General features: G+C 40.4%; 1 protein-coding gene and 1 pseudogene across 1 annotated transcript in view; both read right to left on the reverse strand.

The window, feature by feature from the left end:
- The window catches only part of LOC126473585 (uncharacterized), a 608,986-nt gene that overhangs the window by 71,368 nt on the left and 515,901 nt on the right, over positions 1-21,717 (reverse strand). The window lies entirely within an intron of this gene.
- LOC126476818 (5S ribosomal RNA) lies at positions 13,786-13,903 on the reverse strand (annotated as a pseudogene).

The following is a 21,717-nucleotide window of genomic DNA, read 5'->3' on the forward strand; positions in this document are numbered from 1 at the left end:
CCACAAGTTCATCAAGGCACTGTTGGTCCAGATTGTCCCACTCGTCAACGGCGATTCGCCGTAGATCCCTCAGAGTGGTTGGCGGGTCAGGTCGTCCATAACCAACCTTTTCAATTTATCCCAAACATGTTCGATAGGGTTCAAGTCTGGAGAACATGCTGGCCACTCTAGTCGAGCGATGTCGTTATCCTGAAGGAAGTCATTCACAAGATGTGCACGATGTGGGCGCGAATTGTCATCCATGAAGATGAATGTCTCGCCAATATGCTGCCGATATGGTTGCACTATCGCTCGGAGGATGGCATTCACGTATCGTACAGCCTTACATGACCACCAGCGACGTACGTCGGCCCCACATAATGCCACCCCAAAATAGCGGGGAGTGTGTCTAAGGCGTTCAGCCTGACTGGGTTGCCTCCAAACGCGTCTCCAACGATTGTCTGGTTGAAGGCATTGCGACACTTATCGGTGAAGGGAACCTATGCCAATCTTGAGCGGTCCATTCGGCATGTTGTTGGGCCCATTTCTACCGAGCTGCATGATATCGTGGTTGAAAAAATGAACGTTGCCATGGACGTCGGGAGTGAAGTTGCGCATCATGCACCCTATTGCGCACGGTTTGAGTCGTAACACGACGTCCTGCGGCTGCACGAAAAGCATTATTCAACATGGTGGCGTTGCTGTCAGGGTTCCTCCGAGCCATAATCCATAGGTAGCGGTCATCCACTGCAGTAGTAGCCCTTGGGCGGCCTGAGGGGGGCATGTCATTGACAGTTCCTATCTCTCTGTATCTCCTCCATGTCCGAACAACATCGCTTTGGTTCACACCTAAACGCCTGGACACTTCCGTCGTTGAGAGTCCTTCCTGGCACAAAGTAACAATGCGGACGCGATCGAACCGCGGTATTGACCGTCCAGGCACTGTTGAACTACAGACAACACGAGCTATGTACCTCCTTCCTGATAAAATGACTGGAACTGATCGGCTGTCGGAACTCCTCCGTCTAATAGGCACTACTCCTGCGTGGTTGTTTACATCTTTGGGCGGGTTTAGTGACATCTCTGAACAGTCAAAGGGACTGTGTCTGTCATACAATACAAAATGCAAAACGTTTGTTGATGTGTGTATATTTCTCTCAATTTTCGGTAAATATTTGAAGTTGTTCTTTTGAAATTGCAGTAGAACATGAATTTACTTTTACTGTGTGACGGAGTCTTACTAGTTTTTGAGCTTTCATTATGTCTAATCTTCCTCTTTGACTGTGTGAAGCAAGTACATGTGGCACAAAACAAGAAGTCCGATTGCACGGTTGTGGAAGGGTGAGGCTGGCGGTGCGTGTGGACAACAAGATTGCCTCTTGGAAGAAACAGCACGATGCAATTTTTTCACGTCGGCATTCTTAAAAAATAGTTGTTGAAAATGAACAAAAATCAAAATGAGAAGATTGGTCTATGTGGTGGACAGAGACGCTTGAGGGGAAGTGTTGACGAACTAACTACAATGTTAGGTTCAGCACTCAGTTTTGACACTACAACTGCTAGATCACTGGCGTTGGCAGAAATGGAAAAAACAAGGAAGTCGACATGAGGTGTTCCGGACAAATCCGAAATGTGACGAAATAAACGACGGACCCGTCGGACACCTTTTACTGAGCCACTTACACGCAGTTACCATGGTTAGCAAAGTGGTTACCACCAAGCGTGAATGTGCGTGGTTTTCCCTTAATTATTGCTCTAATGGGGATAGGCAGGCTACTGATACGTTGATATACAGAATATCTGATACTAAATCAGTACTTAAATATACAACTCAAAAACTGGCCGATCTCCTTATAGGCAGGTACATCGATAATTTTTCCGTCTATACATCGATACTTCCTTTGATATATTGAGAGCATGTAATGATATCTTTTTTAAATATCGATATACGGGATGCCGATATTTTTAAAAATAACGGCAATCCTGGTCAGAACGAGACGTCCGCGCCTGGGAAACCACTGCTCGCGACATGTGGCCGCCGCCGTAGTTGGTCTCAATAGCTGTTCTGATGATGTTGACCATTCGAAATGTTTCGCCTAGTCTACATGTGACCTTCAGCACTGTGACAGTGGATACACAACCCCGATGAAATTCACCTGCGAGTAATTGCATAAAACAATTCATTTGCTTCGGCAACTGTTGGACTGGCCTTCATCGGAAAGATGCTAAACTCTACCCTTCCGTCAAAAGTTTTATTAGATGATGTTTTGTTCATCTTCGTCCACGTCATTTTCCAACGAGGTGGAGGAGACCTGTCAGAGCTACAGGAAGTGGACAAAAATACGGAAACGCCGAAAGCATACCTAATACGGTGTCGGAAAACAGTTGGCACTCAAAAGAGTTTCCAGTCGTGTCGTAATCGATAAATACAGGTCCTGTACCTTTTCCAAGCAAATCTCATACCATTCTCTTTGCAAAATAGTCCCGGTAACGGTTATGGAGGTGAATAATGATCACGCACCATTTTCTCCAGAGTAGATCACAATGGTTCAATAATACTAAGATATGGTGACTGTACTGGCCAGCGGAGATGCGACAACTCATTCTCGTGCTCACAAAATCGGTCCTGGACGATGCGAGCTGTGTGAACAGGGGGTCTGTCAACTGCGAACACAGCATCACCACTGAGGAACAAACGTTGTACCACGGGATGCACCTGGTCAGCCAAAATTGTCACGTAATCTTTGGCAGTAACGCGACCTAGCACAATAACGATGGGCCCCGTGAAATACTACTATATGGCTGTCCACACCATCACCGAACCTCCGCCCTGTGTCACCCTCAGGAAGTAAACGCAGCCAGAAGTTGGAAGCAGTGTGTATGCAGACTCATCCGACAAAATGAGTTTCTTCCACTGCACCATAACTCATGTTTTATGGCTTCGGTGCCACCTTACGGGCGATTCCATCACTGATTAGTGGTTTAGGAATTCCCTCCTTATGGAGCTCCCTTCGTGTTCTTTTGGTGCTGACAGCGTTCTGGAGTGACTTTTCAATGACCGTCCTTTACGATCACTTGACACACACTTTCGTCCGCGGTTTGACTTAGCGGATGCTGTTTTTCCTGTCTCCCTGTACGTGATATAAATCTCTTCTATGGTGCCTCTTGAAACGCCAAATATTTCGGCTATCTTGCTAATCGAAGCACACGCCACATTAGCGCAAACAGTTCACTCGCGTTCGAATTCACTCAGCTCGGACAGATGCACTCACAACTACACAGAACACTGTTCTGACCTCAAATTACCATCGTACTGAGGACATTGCACACGTCCCTTTCGTGTCAAATTCAAGAGTACAACCTGCAGGGCTTGGCTAGCGTGTCCATTAACGTTCGAGAATGCATTTGTCGCTGAGTTTCCATATTTTTGTCTAACGCCTTTCTATAAAAACCCTTAACGAGTGAGTAACGTCTAAATGTGTAGCGGTAAAGCCATTTTTTCAGTCTTTAAAATATACGGTTCTCATTGGCTTACTTTAAATTGTAGTGTCGCTCCTTTGACGCTAATAAAAATTAAATATAAGTAGTTCATTTGAGCTGAACTGTTAAGTCGAGGCAACAATTTGGAAACCACAATTACAATGTCTAAGCGACTGCTGTTGTCACCGTACAGCAAGTGGTGTCGGGGCGAACAGTTTGATATGAGACACGCGCCGCGAAGGAGTTTCAGTATCCAGTCGATCTCGTGGGCCACTGGCTTAGTCTTGCACTTAAAAACTGTAGAACTAACTGTTGTGTAAATGTTACCCACAATTCTGTGAATTTCAACACCATAAAATTAAATGTTTCGTTGTTTTTTTTTTCTCTGGTTTTCTTAATACGACACAACCGTGATTGTGAGGGTTACGTTTAGATAGAATTCGAAAGGTATGCAGTTTTTGCTTAACGCGTTCAAAAGTCTTTTCCTTTCATTACAATTACGGGAAAGGTTAACTTAACCAATGTTAACGAAGACGGTGGCGTAAGAGGGCGCGAGGCTATCACAAGTCCCGCGCTAATCACCTGCGCTGTAGGGTATGTGGATCTTGTAGACCGCTTTGAGGCTGCTTCCCGGCTTGACAGACCTTTGGACTTCCCCTGCACTGCTATGATACTGTGTAGAGGTTGTCTTTTACAGCTCTGCATAGCGATTTTTTTATAAGTTAGGAATGTGTTGCTCAATAAAACTATTGTATGGAAAGTACCAAACCAGGCGTTATCTACATTCTGTAATTTCTAGTCAATGGATGAAAGTTAATTTGTTAGTACCAATACTGTTTCAAAAATACGACCGCCTGTTTTTAAATGTTAATTGTGGACAAAGCTATATTTCATTAAGTTGAGATTATAATAATCCGTGGGGTTAATTCACCTCACAACATATTGTGTACTGCATGTAATATATAACGGTACTGTAATAATTACAGATGAAATAATTTAAATTGACAGTTTCTTGCTTGTCATAGAGTGTGACAGTTCTGTGCCCGGTTTACAAAATCAGATGTTGCATTAGAGTGTGATAGTTTTGTGCCTGGTCTGCAAAATTAAAGGTTGGATTATTAACTAAATAAAATATTGTTACTGGAGTTAATGTAATGTTTCCACTATGCAGACCTTTAAGGGAAGAAGTAAAGGTAGAAACTCATCATCATAATGTCTGTTCTGTTAGTCTATTACTTCCAAGAAAGAGCGCAGCCCAAAAGCTTAGCAACAATTTTGATGTTTTTCTGTGTGTACCAACCACTTAATGTCTCGAGTATATGATAAGTGGTTTTCTTTACTCCTTTCGTCGTTGTACATACTGTTGCATAATAGAGAGGGTTTCATTCGTAAATGCGTTTGTTTGTTACCAAGGTGCGAAATAGAGAATTAGCTGGAAGAGTTATATAATTATCTTATTGTTTACGTCACTGTTAGTGGTAGTTCTAGAAAGAAAAAATAAAGAAACTGCAATGTCCGGTATGTATATACGACAGGAAAGGTGCTCCAATAAAGGACCCAAGGCCACAAGAATACGGTTATTTTAATCTCTGAGAGTTCACGATAATAATATTCTAGTGAGTGTGTCCTGTGATATTGATATTTCTAGCTCGGAGAGAATGTTTATCTACCATGATACTATGGGCAAGCATAGTTTTCACCTGACAAACGGCAACTTAGCACAGTAATACCTTCTCTTCCTGAAGGCGGGTATATAACCCTGATGAAAGACACCTGGAGCCCTTGGCGCAAAATAATCTGAACAGTATATAAATTAACTTGATGAAGGGCAGCGAGTACGACAGGAGAACTCTATGGTAATTTAGAGCTTGACAGGGTCTCAGAGATCAAAGGATGCCCTCGTGTTGCTCTCAGATTCTGGAAAGCACAGAGTCACTCAGATATTGTAAAACTGCGTAAATAAAGCGTTTCTGCGTAACTAGCTCCAGTATATTTTATTAACAGTAAATGTAAGCATGCGGCACATTTCAACTTATAAAATTCTGCCATGCTCTTTCGGAGACAATAGTAACATTGCTCACATATACACCGTGCATTTGCATACTGGTTGTGAATAAAACATTGGAAAATGTGAGAAGTAATTTTCGCGAGCAGAATTGTATCCGTTCCCATGAGAGTGAGAACTTCCCACGTTGAGGGTGAGTTCACATATTATCTAAGTAATTCCGGCTTAATCAGGATGGTCTTCCCACATCCATGAATGGAAAACACCTCCTGATCTAAGTTGGTAAGTCCATCGCATGGTTGCATCCAAGGCATGTCTGCAAGACTGTGGTTGCCCGCATACTTTATATTATCATGCTCAAATGGTAACAGATAAACGTTCTCCGCGAATCACTAGCTGACTTCCAACAGGGCACGCTCCTTCCCGTACATTTTTCAGATGCTGTTAGATTAAAGCATCTTCATTCGCGATCTCCTAGTTCCTCTTAAGTTACTGCTGTGCAAAGTTTTTCTTGTAAATGGTGTACTGAAAGTTTTACATATTTATGGAATGCTATACTGACACCGGAAACTGGTATGTCAAATAATGTATTTGCAACTGGTTTCAGTTACTCTCGATCATCATGTGGCTAGTAGGCACAAAACAGAAAGACATGTAAAAATACTAGAACATACCATGCATCTACAAACAATATTTACAATTACAGCCTTTCAGAATTTCTGGATTACAATTACAACTATTACGTTTTGCGTTTCCTTCTTCTCCGTGTCTGCTTTGGGAGTTTTTGGGTTATTTCACAGCTTTCCAGTAACTGTAAGAGCTACAACGAATTGTACTTAAGTTTTACTTTCTTCAATTTTTAAGTGCACTTTTTCATAGTTGATTTTACTATTTACACTTGGAAGGACACCCTTGTTTCTTCTTCGGAGAATACAACATACATCTGCCTATTTATACATTTGCCTATCTACAATTTTATACCATTTTCCATTATCATTGTTGGGTTTTAATTATATTGTTTACACGACAAAAGTATACTAAAATCACCGCACGTATTCTTAACGAAAGAATGGGCTTTTGACAAGAATTTCGGATACCACTTTAAAAAAAAATGAGAAACTTGGCGTACAATAATTTAAAGGATATGTAAATCACTTTGTTAATGACTCTGTGTGACATTTTTTCAGTAAGGCACGATATACATGATATGCACGAAATATGTTCGCTAAAGTGATAAATATTGTTGTGGACTGCTTATGATAAAGAGAAAAATGAATAAAGAAAAAATAGACAAAAATAATGGACAAGTGCATCATACGTGCTTTCACATCTCTTCGGGTCTGATGGTTGTCTTGTGTGACCGAAAAGGTTGCAAATAAAATATCTGACGTTGCGGCTCCGACTGTTAATGGGACGTCCAGCAATCACTACTACGGCTCTTCTGCCAAACAAATGACAGTTTTGAGGTATAGAACTTTTATTCCCCGTGAACTGTCGACATTGACGAAACTCAAAAGAAAATGGCGCAACTTATTCATTAATTAAATTATCCGTCCGTGCTTGACAAGAGGGATATTGAATGGCCCACAGAAATAATATCAGTTCCTGTTACTATTCAGACGTACTGATAGAACACTGTGTATGTTTTCTCTATGCAACAGCAAGTAAATAAATGTACGGATGAGTAAGAAATTCATGTGAATACTAATTCTGGAGAGGGAAGAACGCAGAAAACAGTTGATATCTCGCGCTAGTATTCTGGAATAAACGTCTCATTATGTTGCTAATATGATAAATTTAATATTAACATTAATTTAAGCTTCGACAATAAACTATTACATTTACATTGTTACAGTGATTGAATGATAGTACTGTATATCCTGTTCATGTAAATATTATGTTGTGAGGAGAATGCCAACATCATCTGTGGCTACGACAGTCAGCTGTCTTACGAGGATGGTGCAAGATGCGCATCGCGTGAGAACAACCTATGTCAACAGAAAGTATACATTTCCTTGGCGTTCGTTATCAAGTTCCATCAAGCGCTGGCGGAAATTTCTATTAACAGTGTGAATGGCTTGAACTAACACGAAATTATGCTTATTAAACTAGAAGTGTGTTAAATACGTGTACGCACACCATCTGTGAACTCTCTAACGGAAGTCCAAGCTACGGATGAGAGTGTGGTGAGTATCTGGCCTTTTTCCAAATAGAAGTTTATTCACAACCATTAGAGAAAGCTGCTTCACTTATTACCGTTCCTACCTTCGACATTAACTCCAGTTCAAGCAATGTTATTCTGGTCTTAGTGGTCTGTTGTACGCGCTGGTTCTGTTTTACTGACGTAAAGTTACTTGCAATTATATTGTGACGTGCCTAGTTTGTCAGTAAGAAGAAAAAAGAAACAACAACCTGAATAGAGTTTTGCCTAAGTATGCGCTGTCGTTTTCTGTGCTGAACTACGTTCAGATTAATTATCCATGTCCAAAATATTGTCAGGATCTATTTAAATTTTTAAATCAATACACGGATGATGTATTAGGTTACGTTCAGTTTTCCCCCATTCATTATCTTTTCAAAAAGAATGGGCGAATTGTAAAATCCGCCCTTCGTGTAGCTACCGTTGCTTATAGCGAAAATGTGACCTTTTCTGAGTGTTTCAGAATCACCTAGATAATTTTGCTTTTTTTTCTATAAATATTAACCACGTAACTGAGGAGGTGACTCAGGTATGTGCACATTATACATATCTGTTGAGCTGCGCGAACATTCTGGATTGTTATCGCCGAATATTAAACTGCAACTTCCTCTTACACTTTGAATGTAACTGGCTGACTATTAGAAAAATACACATGTTAAATTTTGCTGAAATTTTACCATTTTTAATAATTTCCGAAGATCTCTTGATAAGATTGTCGGAATGTGCACGCTGTCAATATCAAAACGAAATTGTTATGTGCATTTAATAAAACGCGGCTAGCTTCTATTTTGTGCTAAGGCCTAAGTTGCCATGTTACCCGTATCTTCTCTGTTTCTACACATTTATTTATTAGTGATAGTAGTAGGAAGTAATGTCAGCTGACATGGATGAAAATCGAAATATACCAGCGGAAGAAAAGTTCCTTTTTATAAGTAAGTAGGCCTACCACAAAGGTCTAACTGTAGTTGCCGTACCAAGACGACGTGCCTTATGTGTTGAAAAAATATGCAGACACGGGGTATTGTTGTCTAACGTACGGCTAATTTGCCTCAATAGCTTATATTTACAAGATAAATGGGAAATACGGAAGCGTCCGATCTAACCCGTCTGCTTTGACCCATGACGTCACAAATATAGCGGAAACGACAATTCCAATATGGCGGATATAGAAACGTTGCATACGTATCACAAAGACGAAAACACATAGAAAAACAACACACACAAAGGTTTCACAAGAACAATTTGCTAACATTGATAGCAAACAAAGATAATAATAAACAAGTGGTACTCAAGGCCAGGCAGGGCTCGCATTCAGGGCTACGCTACAGATCAATGTGTAGGTCAATCAAAAGATAAAAAAAAGAAACAAATAAAAAAAAAGAAAAAAACAATATTGATTCATTAGACATGACGAGTAGCGACAAAACTCCGCGCCGTAATGACGTCACACACCACAACACCCTTACGTCACGGGTCAAAGCCGACGCGTGAGATCGGATGTTTCTGTTGACCCGATAAATGTATGACAAATACCGTAATGTGGGAGTGTGCACTCAGTCAGTACATTGAATGTATACGCTTTTCGAGCAATGTTCACTTGCAAATAAGTTCTGTGTATGACAGGCTGATTCATTCCCCCATATCACACAGATTTTAAAACCACTGCGCTTATTTTAAAATAGATGCTACTAGTACCTACGATATGTGCGAAAAATGTTTTAGCTTCTCTTTTTTATCGTGCAACATTAATTTCGTTGTGAATTGGAAGCTTGTACATAAAATGCGCCAGATACGGTGAAATCTAAAACATTTTTGCAGACTTGTCTATTATAAAGGGAAAAATGAACGAAGAAAAATATATAGAAACTAATGACAAGAAACAATCACTAATCCAAATTAGATGCTCTTCTCGAAATATTTTCATAACGGCTTATTAGGAACTCATTTCGTAAAGCCACCACAGGATAGTTTATTAAAACAGAGACTCCAAATACCGATCAAATGGAGTAGAGGAGACCGAGGAGTACCGACACGTGAAGAGTATTTGCGCTTTTTTTTTTTTTTATTTCTTGTCGCTCATGGGAAAATTCATGGCACCCTGTCTGACCAAGGAATGTTAGATTTACAGCTGTACCAGAAAATTCGAAATGTGGTAACATACTTTTTGACTGTGATAAACATTTTCTCAAGTCTGCAACCTGTCGGTATTGCCCCAAGTACCAGGGTAATATCGATGCTCTTAGAGTATGAAATTCAGAGAGAATAGAATTCCTTTTGTAAAAAACTAGATTTTATCATATAACATGTATCAAAATATAAAAAGAGAATGTTTTTTGGAAATGGTGTAAAAGTTGGGGAAAAATAAATCAACTTTAGCTTTATTGAAACTTATTGATACTTGTTTGATGGTTTTGTTAAGCTTATTTTAGAATTTTTCTTTTTAAAACCAGAAATTCGGTCTTCTCCAGCCATTTTTGGTACTTTTATTGAAATTATGATTAAGGCCTAGTTTTTGGGCAATCTCTTAGGAAATTGATCGGTGTTCCACCAGGGAAATGCTATAGAATAATTGTGCCAATATAGCCACACGGTTTTGTGATTCTTCTTTTTGTTCAGAAGTAAAAACGTATTTCCTCCGCTTGGAAGATTTCTGTCTAAATTTTATTTTAATCGATCATAAAGTGTAATTTTTCAGTGTATTCAGCTTCTATGATACGCTGTTCAGTGATTTTCTTGATTTCATTAAACTAGATGCCTTTTTCAGCGTTATTTCAGTCCCTTTACCTCTCTCCGATATTTTTTCTTATCCTTGCCATCTGAAATTAGATATAAGACCTTTGCGAAGTGAGAACAACTTTTTTTTCTGTAGTTTAGATCATGGGGAGATATCGGCATCCTGTCGACGTTACCCCACTCAGATATTGTGGAGAAGGCCAGACATGAATGGCTTTGCTGATGCTTGAGAAGTTACATAACCGATGCTAAAAGATACACAAGAAAACATGCAATCTTCCTACATTATGACGGTCGCCTCATGTTAAGCAGATACCAAACGTAAAATCAAAGTTCAATAAAAATAATTTTTTAGCGTCACACTAAGACTCGTTTACCAACAGTCGTCGCCTCTGCACCCTTCTGCAGACATCAGCCGCCGCTGCAGTACTGTCTCCCACCGATTACAGTGACTATAGCGAAACTCAGCTCGTATGTCAGTATTTTCCTGGTATCCTGTACATAACATACAAAACAGCGCTGGATGTACCATGTTTTCCAACAAGAAAAAGAATTAGCTACGTAGAAATGACATTTTCACATACAAGCGAATGGTTTTGCATTTATCACCTCAAAGCTTAAAGCGAAGTTAATTTTGGTTACGGATGCTTATGAAATGCTTCCACAAAATCCGCGATAGTTTTAAAGGGATTTGTGTGTACGAGTGATGCAATGACATTCAAAATCTGTGGAGCGCTGCAGGCAAACTTTACCTTGTTCTCAAGTCTCGTCATTCTTAGTAGTGCTATGCTGGGGCACGATTCGAAGGGATCGAGCAGCTTGCGTCACAGCTCTAGAAACCGCGATTTACCGAATTCAGGTGGCATCATCTCTCTGTCGCCCTTTGGCGTTATTTATGCACTATAGACTGTAGTATGTAAATAACTGTGAAGCACAGACTGAAATATCTGCCTTGATGCTGTCATATGTAGAAAGAGAATCTAATAAATAAGTAAAACATCTCAACCACAATTCAGTCAAATTTTACAGTTTTCGCTCGTCGCGCGATCTAGTGGTGTCCGTCGGTACTACTTCCACGACGAGTCTTGCGCTGAAATTTATTCTCGCTGTCGCAATTTCAGTCAGGTTAATATTATTTTATTATGCATTTAATTGCTAATTATTATTTCTCATTTCATCTGAATGTTACCATCTTGTTTTCAACCTGAGTAAAATTTAATAACTTTCTTACTCGTTATTGTAAAATGTGAACAGGGATCAAAATGTTCATTTGTAAGTCGCTTGGTAAATCAATATAGAGTCTAAACACGAAATAAGATATTGTATAGAGTTCAGATATTTTAGCTTTTGACTGCTAGATTTACTGAATAATCACTGTCAATGTTTATATATCCGTACATACAGTATGAGAGCTCGCGTTGCTAATTTGTTCAAAGACAATAGGGGTTTGTACAGGGGTAGGTTTTAATGCTGTTTCCTCCACCGTTTCACGAATTTGTAAAATTTTAATTTGGTTTGAAGTTTCCCGTGTGTCGCTTGCACTCGGGCAGCGCCAGTCAAATGTCACGTGACTGCTGGAACAGCTCTCAACTCCGTATAGAGCCCTGCGGTTTATCGGGAAACCTCGAGCCTTTTCGAACGCGTACATCGTTTGGCCACCCGTACTTTCTAGCAGTATATATTGGCGACAAAAATTCTGATCTTGCGCATTTTGAATGCTCATCCGTAGACATTCCTCCTCCGTGGTTCTCTCTCCTCTCTTTGCAAATTCTGTTGAGCACTAGCACAACGCCGTGTGTCATTCCCTCACCGAAGACATCCTAGCGATGAAATTTTTTTCGCACCAAAGATTTGAAGCAGCTGTCGCGATTTTTCCGTCCCTGGAGTCTGTTGCGCTAATCTATTATGAACGACGTTATTTATTAATGTCTTTGTCAATACACCATAATAGATTCTTCACTCTGTGAAATGTTTTATGTCGTGGGTATTCTCGCCCGCACAGTTAGCATTTTGCTTGGAAAAGGGATATAATCATGGTTGCTCTCATAAATCGGTCTCGTTGATCTGTCTACATAAGTTTTAAGCACAGTATATTACTTTAATTCTTTACTTAACGTATATTACTATGCTAGCATGCTTAGTGATGCAAACACACGCTTCTAACTAGAGCATCTGATAGGCGTGGGCCTGCAAAGCGAGCCTAGTCCTCTGGGTGTGGCCTAGAGTTCTGGAAGCGAGCCAGCTCTGTCCGCTAGAGCGCCGCGTAATTGATTGCCTCCAACTGCTCGCGTTGTGCTAGGGCAAGCCATGCTTCTTACCCAACAGGCCTGTTCGGTAAGCACCGGCTTACCTCGCAACTAGATGCGTAGTCAGTTATTGCGAACAGTGTAAAGGCCGAGAAGTAAAAACCGACCAGTTGAAAAATACCGTACATCTCATTCACCACAACTAAAAATTTGAGGTTGTTCCGCTTATCTTCATGTGTAGATGACGTGCTGTTCGCTTTAAGTGGTGACTCCAGAAGAAATACAGAAGACAGATGTAGTGCGGCCCTACAAGAACTTGAAGGCTGGTGTCGAAGTGTTAAATTGTTACTATCACCTCACAAGACAACATACCTCCTGCTGGAAGGGAACCTAATAAGAAACCCTAAAATAAAAGTGAATGATGTAACGGATAGGACAAGCGCAGTAACGAGATATATAGGGTTATTTCTAGACGAACGTCATAACTTTGCACGTCATTTAGAGGAAACAGGCAGGAAAGGTACCAACGTAATGAATAAAGTTGTAGCCGTTGCAAATAGGCAATTTAGACCTCCCTTGAAGACAATCAGAGTATACCAGCAATCTATATTAGCATCAGTCGTGGGGTACGGTGCGAGCGTCTGAGCTCATAGATTGCAGCAACTATCCCAAGAATCTATTTAGTGTTGGTGCAAGCGATCGTGGAAGCGCGGACTTTAAGAAGTAACAGTGATGGGTGGAATTACCCGCTACAGTGCAAACGGTGCTGACGCGCTGTCCAATGCCCAAGGAATCCAGCAGACTATGGCTGTTGACTGGAGTACCATGAGGGCAGATTCAATAGCGGAAACGACCATCTACAAGTCAAATTCTGGGATTCGTAGTTGGGTAATTGGCTAAGGGCTTTAACGTAGTTTTGTTGTTGTAATTTTTTTTTAATCTCTCTCCGTCTTCAGGGCACGAGTGGCCTACCGGGACCATCCGACCGCCGTGTCGTCCTCAGAGGAGGGCGCGGATAGGAGGGGCGTGGGGTTAGCACACCGCTCTCCCGATCGTTATGATGGTATTCTTGACCGAAACCGCTACTGTTCGGTCGAGTAGCTCCTCAATTGCCACCACGAGGCTGATTGCACCCCGAAAAATGGCAACAGCGCATGGCGGCCTGGATGGTCACCCATCCAAGTGCCGACCACTCCCGACAGCGCTTAACTTCGGTGATCTGAGGGGAACCGGTGTATCCACTGCGGCAAGGCCGTTGCCCTTTTTTAATCTCTCCTCTTTAAAATTACGTATCAGAAATAAATAATTAATACATAACTTATAGCTATCCAAGGAAATGTGATTTATATGACCTATTTTAGCTTTTTAGGTAACAGGCTGTAATTATGAAGATAAATAAATAAATGTCACTGCATAGGTTCTACTGGAGGGTCATCTTAAGTGTATTTGTTGGCAATGTACGGAATGTTCCAAAAAGAATCACCCGCGTTCGTAATCGGTAAGTCCTAAGTGAAATATTGGTAATGGTGAGTGCGCATTCAGTTTTATATGCTGTGAACTGGGTGGTGTCAGACTTGCGAGAGTTCGTTGCTATTATACTCCCTAAATCAGTAGCAACACATATGTGAGTTAATTTTCAAATTATCGGGCGCTTACGTTTCAAATGCTGTATGTCTGTAACCTGCAATTTCTTGGGAGTTCAGTTTGAAAGATGTGCTAAGCACTGGTGTAACCAAATTATTATAATTTTAGAACATTTTACTGTTAATACTAGCTCTACCCGGCCACACGTTGCTGTGGATCAGTATGGTTAAATGGAGAAGAAAGAAAAGAGAAAGCACACGTTTCTGACATGTATGGGGACTGGATACACATCCTAGTTTCATTTTCCCACCTGTCTATGTCGATCTCCTTCCCCTCTTTCCCCCTCCCTACTTTCTCTCCACCTCCTCCTATCGCTCTCCCTGTCCATCTCTTCCTTCCCGCCCTCTATGTCCGTTTAATCCTATCCCTTTCTGCATCTCGTCACCTTCCCTGACCTTCAGCATTGTTTATTATTACTGGAAAATCAGATTCTGTAGCAGTAGTCGTAATAATTTACGAGGGTGAAAGCAAAACACCATATTGTTCTGTATACAATTTATGTTTAGAAATACATATACTGAAAAAATACATATGACGGAAACAATTTGTATAATGGTTTGGAAATTGGAAATTTATGGTAAGGACTATGGGACCAAATTGCTGAGGTCATCGGTCCCTATGCTTACACACTACTTAATCTCACTTAAACTAACGACAACACACACACCCATGCCCGAGGGAGGACTCGAACCTCCGGCGGGGGAGCTGCGCGAACCGTGAATACGTGCACTACCAGACCGCATGGCCACCCAGCGCGCCGCTATAATGCTTTCAGTGCCACGCTGTCGTATTTAAAAGTGTCTGCCACACATTTTTACAGCTGAGCAGAGCAGAGAACATTCCTTCTCGCAGTCTGTTTGACCAGAAAACCTGTACAATATTCTTTGAAAAAGAGTTTAATCGATGTCTTTCTGAATCTTTGTTTCATTGAATATCTTTTTAAAACAACAAGTAAATGGGTCAATAAAATTTCTTAATTTTTGGTAACCATGTTTCTCTACTATATATTATTTGTGTGTATATCATATAAATACACGCGCGTACTCGCATTGAACTATGTGTCCAAATTTCAATGCAATCGGTGAAGAAATTTCGTGAGATTTAAGATTCTGAACGAACGAACAGTTACTTTTTTATTTACATGTTCTCTCGTTAGCTTCCTACAGTAGCTCAATGTCTGGGGACCAAGCTCTGACACCGCACCCCCCCCCCCCCCCCCCCCCCCTGAAACTCAACCCCGGATCCTCTCCCTGTGGCCTTCACCACCATAGGCCATAGGCACTGCGAAAAGCAAGTTAAAATTTGCCTATTTTATATAGCCTCTAGGCTATATGATGTGGAATGAATATAGTGTATCATGTTATTAGTAGATATGACAAATAGACCACTTGGGTTTGTTACGAAGTTCCTGCGAAAATCCACAGTAGATGGTGTTCAAGGTACTTGGAAATCTTGGCCAGACTGAGTTAAAGGAAGAGGGGAAGGCAACTAGAGGCGTGCTGATACCAATGAGTTGTAACCGCGTGGTTCAGGCAGTACGAGGGTGTTAGGTAGGTACTCGGATATGTTACACGGAAATTTTCTCGTCAAAGTTCTTTTCGCGAAAGGCTATTGTCGTCAGAGCAACAAATTAAGACAATGCCTCCTCGTATGGAGAAAGACGCAAAGTCTTTTCCCGACCCTCTCTTGACAAATAGAGGGAGTTATTAATAACGAAGAGAAGTACCCTTCGCCTTACATTATATGGGTCTTACATGTCGTACACGTATTACTTGTCCCGAGCCCCATCTCTTCCGACGATTGATCTGTGGCTCTCATTGACGACATTTCCTGGCCTGTAATTATTACCAACCTGTCTACTTTCCAGGTATAATGACTGTTGTACTGCAATTTCAGTGATCTGCAGACTTTCCTGCATAAAACATCTACTACCTGAGAAGGTCGACAACTGACTGACTCCTGCAGAACGGAGTGCCATTGGCTTAGAGCCTAAATTTTTCACCAGACTTCAGTTAAACTTCGACAGCACATCACGTATAGTACTGAAAACATCTTAATTTACTGATACGTTAGATTTAAACGTCTTTGTCTCCTCCCCTCATCCCTCCTCATGTATTGCCCATTTAGATCTTCAACTCCAGAACTATTCCTTCATTTCACTTACATATGGAACAAATACACATTAATATAACTGAAACGAAATAATACATATATGATAAGATACAGATGAAGAGAACACTTTCAGATCAAGTACCAAAAAAAAGCAGCTGTTAATTACCAACACTACACACACTAAACACAAAGAGAAATGGTTAGGCGGAAGTATGCAGAAAAAATCCAAAATTATGTCGTATTTCATATCAATAAATAGGTAGGCCTACTGCTGGAAACCAACAAGAGATTAGGAGAAAAAAAAATCAGTGCCAAACGAAGTAATTCCTAAAACAGACGCAAACAGAAGAGATTTCCAGATGGTAGCCAACGTCGCATATAAAACGCCGTAAGTAAAAGTCACACCTCGCTATCTTACGTAACGTAGTTACACAGATGGATTTTAATACCTTTAAATTTGTGAAGGAACTGCGGACATTGTGGTTATACAAATAAAGAACCTGTTGGAGGACCGGCGTACACATAATTTATAACCACATAATAAGCTTTTTAGTGGATTATTTTAAAATTTGAACCTTCGCAACTGATACGTGGTGATTCGTTCAGGTCATATTGCATCATGTTGATATCAGAGTGGTTACACGATTGTAGGCACCGCAAGGTGTCAAGCTACATCGGTACAGCTAATCACGTGTAAATAAGAGATTATGTTTTATTTAATAATGAAATATTTAGTTTATCAACATTAAGGATTAACTATAATTTTTACGAAGATAGAACACAGGAAAATTTTAGTGATTGAAACAACCTCAAGACATAAAATGCGAATGTGTGCAAACAAATTGTGAAAATTTAAAAGTTTTTGGGGACAAACAGTTATTTATAGGCCTTTGAATGTCACCTATCTTGTAATAAAATTTTCTCGGGCTTCCAGTCGTGTCAGGTGGTTAAAATCCCACGAGCTTTCGACAGAGCTCTCCTCAGTCATTGTCAAGTGGTAACGGCCACGGCGACACGGCAGTCAGTCTTACCACTTGACAATATCTGAGGAGAGCTCTGTCGAAAGCTCGTGGGATTTTAACCACCTGACGCTGTTGGAAGCCCGAGAAAATTTTATTAATTCATATCGCCGCGAAACCATGCAATCATACATCACCTATCTTGTATTCGTCATATAATCCAAGCTGATTCAGTGATTCCGTACTTAAAGAATTAACAATCTGCAAAGGACACCATTTTAAATTGCTCTATATCTGTGCGTATTTTATTCAGGCGTGCAGCAAAGAACAGTGTTATTTAAAACGCCTTTTGAGCTGTAAATGATGATGTATATGGAAACACATGTGAGTAGTGCCGCTTTAGAAACAAAGGGGGTTGGTGCTGAACTCTTTTCAGAACCTGATGCCTTTTTGGTATCATCGTCTGCTAGAATGATGTCTCTAGAATTAATTTCACTTTGCTGCGGAGTGTGCACTGATCTGATGCCGGGATTCTAATCTGAGCACTCAGCCGTTCGCGTGCTAGTGCTCCACAGCGTGAGCCTTACAGGAAAGGCTCACGACGAACGGCTGAAGCAGTTTCTCAGCAATGACATTTCTGCTAGGAATGGCAGTCCCGCAACGTATAAAGGAGAACTTACGCAAAGTCTGGAAGGCAGAGTAACTGCTCAAATAGTTCAAACGGCTCTGAGCACTATGGGACTTAACATTTCAGGTCATCAGTCCCCTAGAACTTAGAACTACCTAAACCTAATTAACCTAAGGACATCACACACATCCATGCCCGAGACAGGAATCGAACCTGCGACCGCAGCGGTCGCACGGTTCCCGACTGAAGCGCCTAGAACCGCTCGGCCACAGCGGCCGGCAGTAACTGCTCACAAAAGGCAGAGTCCCGGACTGGAGTCCTGATCCGGCACACCGTTTTAATCTGCCAGGAGGTTTGGCAATGACTCTTTTCGTTTGAAAAAAATCGTAAACATCTTTCTTTTTTAAATTAATGCTTTGGGAGGAAAAGAACTAGTAGTTTTCAGTGATCAACGTTGTTACAATCATAGGCTACACAATCGAACACAACAGTTTTTTTAGAGGAATTGTAAAGATAGACACTCCTGTCTTGTGGCATTTACCACGTTTATATAAACGAGGTGCAAGAAAAAAGAGAAAAACTCTCAGATCATAGCAAGAATGCCTCCTCGCGCCAGCGACCTGTTAATTGAGATACATATTTGTTATGCATGTACCTGAACTGGCTCTCTCCCTCTCTTCAGCTTCAAAGAAAGGAGCTATTATATAACGTGCTGTCCACTGAGGGTTCCCCTGGGACTGCATTCCAGTCAGGGGTGGAGCCATTGTATATAGTAACCTCGCACATCGCCCCCCACCCTGCACTGAGCAGCGGTCTACCAAGAGTAGACGTAGACGTAGATCTGAAAACAGATACGCTTTTGCGGTACCGAGTAGATGTCGCCTTAACACTCCAATCTTCCGAGGGCGGCAACGTGGTTGAATTGGAGACATCGCTTGCGTTGACGTTATCGTTACGCTGCACATCAACGTGTGGTTCCTTTTGACATGAGTATACTACATGTCAAGTCGGCCATATAAACAGAGGCTTAAATTCTTCATTTGTGTAGCCATAGGATCCATAGCTGCTGCGCAATTAATTAAGGTATTTTAAATTCGTCTTTGCAGCTACTAAAGATTCGTGTCTATTTGGCATATGTGTTCAGTCTTATTCATTTAAAATCATCAGTGGTCAGGGATTAAAATATTTGCAATTTGGTGTGCTTATAGACCTGAAAACAGCTCCTTTAAAAAAATAATGAAGTATGAGTTTTACTTACAGTATGTTTGTTTGCTTTTCTCTTACATTTGGTACTGTCGTCTGCATACAAATATTACAGGAATTCCCGTGTGTAGCATTCATGCTTTCAGCTTAACTCGACTTTGACTTGATTTACTTCACACGTCTTGACGTAAAATGCGACAAAATTTCACTTCGTGGTTAAACATATGTCTGCGTATTTGTGTGTGTGTGTGTGTGTGTGTAGTGTTGTCAGCTTATCTCTAGTCCCGCTCTTTTCTTCAACTAAAAAAAAAAAAAAAATTCTTGTTAGCTGCGCTTTGCTATATGTGTACTTTGACGATTTATATGTATCCTTTTAGATATCAGGGGGATGAAGAAGTAGAGTGTGAGTTAATGATCCGAATGGAAGTCAGTGGCCAGGTAGCGAGATTAAAGACCAATACAAGGCAGTGAACAGTGAACGCAAAACTATGGAAGTAGGGTGGTAATGAGATAAAGAAGGCCTTGGGGAGGTAGACATGAAATGGAGGGAGAGGGGGAGGGAGAAGGAGATAGACAGAGAGAGAGAGAGAGAGAGAGAGAGAGAGAGAGAGAGAGAGAAAGAGAGAGAGAGAGACATATTATTGATCACTTCAAAATCGTGTAGCACGTCATCTGAAAAAATAAATGTCTTCCTCCGTTTACTATGTGTTTCTCTCAATCTCTCTCTCTTTCGCTCGTTTTTTCTTTCTCATCCATATCCGTAGCTGATTGATTTGGCTCGAAATAGGCCCCGGGCACTGTCAAACCACAGTCAAACCTCACAATGGACGGAAGCTCTTCATAAATAAATATTGTGAAATGTGTTTTATTCTTCTCATAACGTATAGAATTTCAGAACATGTGACCTGTCAAGGTTACAATTCACTTATTTGAAATTTGTCACACTTAGAATATTAATTTGTGAAAAATTTACGTATTTAAAATTTGTCAAACTTACAATACTTGGAATATTTACATCCATTATAACAATCATAAATTTTTATTCCATTTCAGGGACCCACCTCAAAGTATCACTTCGTCCTTCATGAAATCTTCCACAGAGTAGTAGCATCTTTCAATTAGAAAATCACGTAACTTGCTTTTTAAAGTATTTATCTTCATATGCATTACGTCACACCCTTCTGTTGTGTTGCGAATTTCCACGGCTATATACTGAGGAGTCTGAGCACACAATTTTGAGCGACTTGAGATGAGCGTAAAGTTGTCTTTATGTTTTGTGTTGTGTGAGTGTTCAAAATGTTTTTTCTAATACATCGGCTCTGTTGCATAGGGAAAGAATCACCTCAAAGGTGTAGGAAGAGGGGACAGTTAATATTTTTAGGTCTGTGAATAATGGTCGACATGATGCCCTCCGCTGTTCGGTGCACGTGTTACGAATGATTATTTTTTGCAACTTTAAAATCCTTGTAACGTTTCCCGTGCTTCCCCAAAAAATTATGCAGTATCTAATAACAGATTAAAGGTAGCTATAGTATGCTCTTTTCGTGGTGTCCATACAAATGACACTAGCTAAAATTTCTATTGCAAATGCAAGGCTGTTTAATTTATTTGCAAGATATTCTATATGTGCATTCCAGTAGAAATTTCTATCTAAGTTTATTTCTAGGAATCTGACTGAGTCAAGTTCTTCCATTTTTCGATTAATGTGAGTAATAGAGATTTCTTTAGTTTTTGACTGTTTGGTTTTAAAACTCATCACGTGAGTTTTGGAAATGTTCAGCCTTAAACCATTTAGACTGAACTATGTTTCCGTCACTTATTGTAAGAATTTTCATTTTCAATTAGGGCAGAATTATCATCTGCAAATAAGGTTAAATAAGTGTTTATATTCTTAGGCAAGTCATTTACAGAGTACAGGAATAAAATTGGTCCAAGAGTGGAGCCTTGAGGAACACTTTGTGACACAGTTTTCCACTCTGAGAAATAATCTGCACCATTTGATGTGATTATTACCCTTTGTTCCCTCTCCATGAAATGTGATTCAAACCATGTCAAAGCAATATCTCTTATTCCATATCTGCTGAGATTGAAAAGCAGTGTGGCATGGTTTACAGAGTCGAATGCTTTTTTAAGATCACATAATATTCCTGTGACTTTAGCTTTCCTATCTAATGATGAAGTAATTTTTTTCAACAAACGCATTTGTCGCCTCTATTGTGCTTTTGCTTTGTTGGAATCCAAATTGGTTATTTGAAATGATATACTGTGTGATGAAGCTGTGTATCTGTAAAGCAGCAATTTTTTCAGATATTTTTGATATGAGTGGGAGCATAGAAATGGGGCGATAATTTCCCATATCATCGTGTGAATCTTTTTTAAATAATGTTTTTACTTCTGCGTATTTCAAGAGATCAGGGAAGTAACCTTCCTCAAATGATTTGTTCTTTATGAGAGAGAGAGGATGAGCTATTACGTCGTAAGCTTTTTTAATTACTTTGGTGGGTATCCCATCCCAAGTCTTTGTCTTT

The sequence above is a fragment of the Schistocerca serialis genome, chromosome 4 (genome assembly GCF_023864345.2).
Source record: "Schistocerca serialis cubense isolate TAMUIC-IGC-003099 chromosome 4, iqSchSeri2.2, whole genome shotgun sequence".
Classification (NCBI taxonomy): domain Eukaryota; kingdom Metazoa; phylum Arthropoda; class Insecta; order Orthoptera; family Acrididae; genus Schistocerca; species Schistocerca serialis.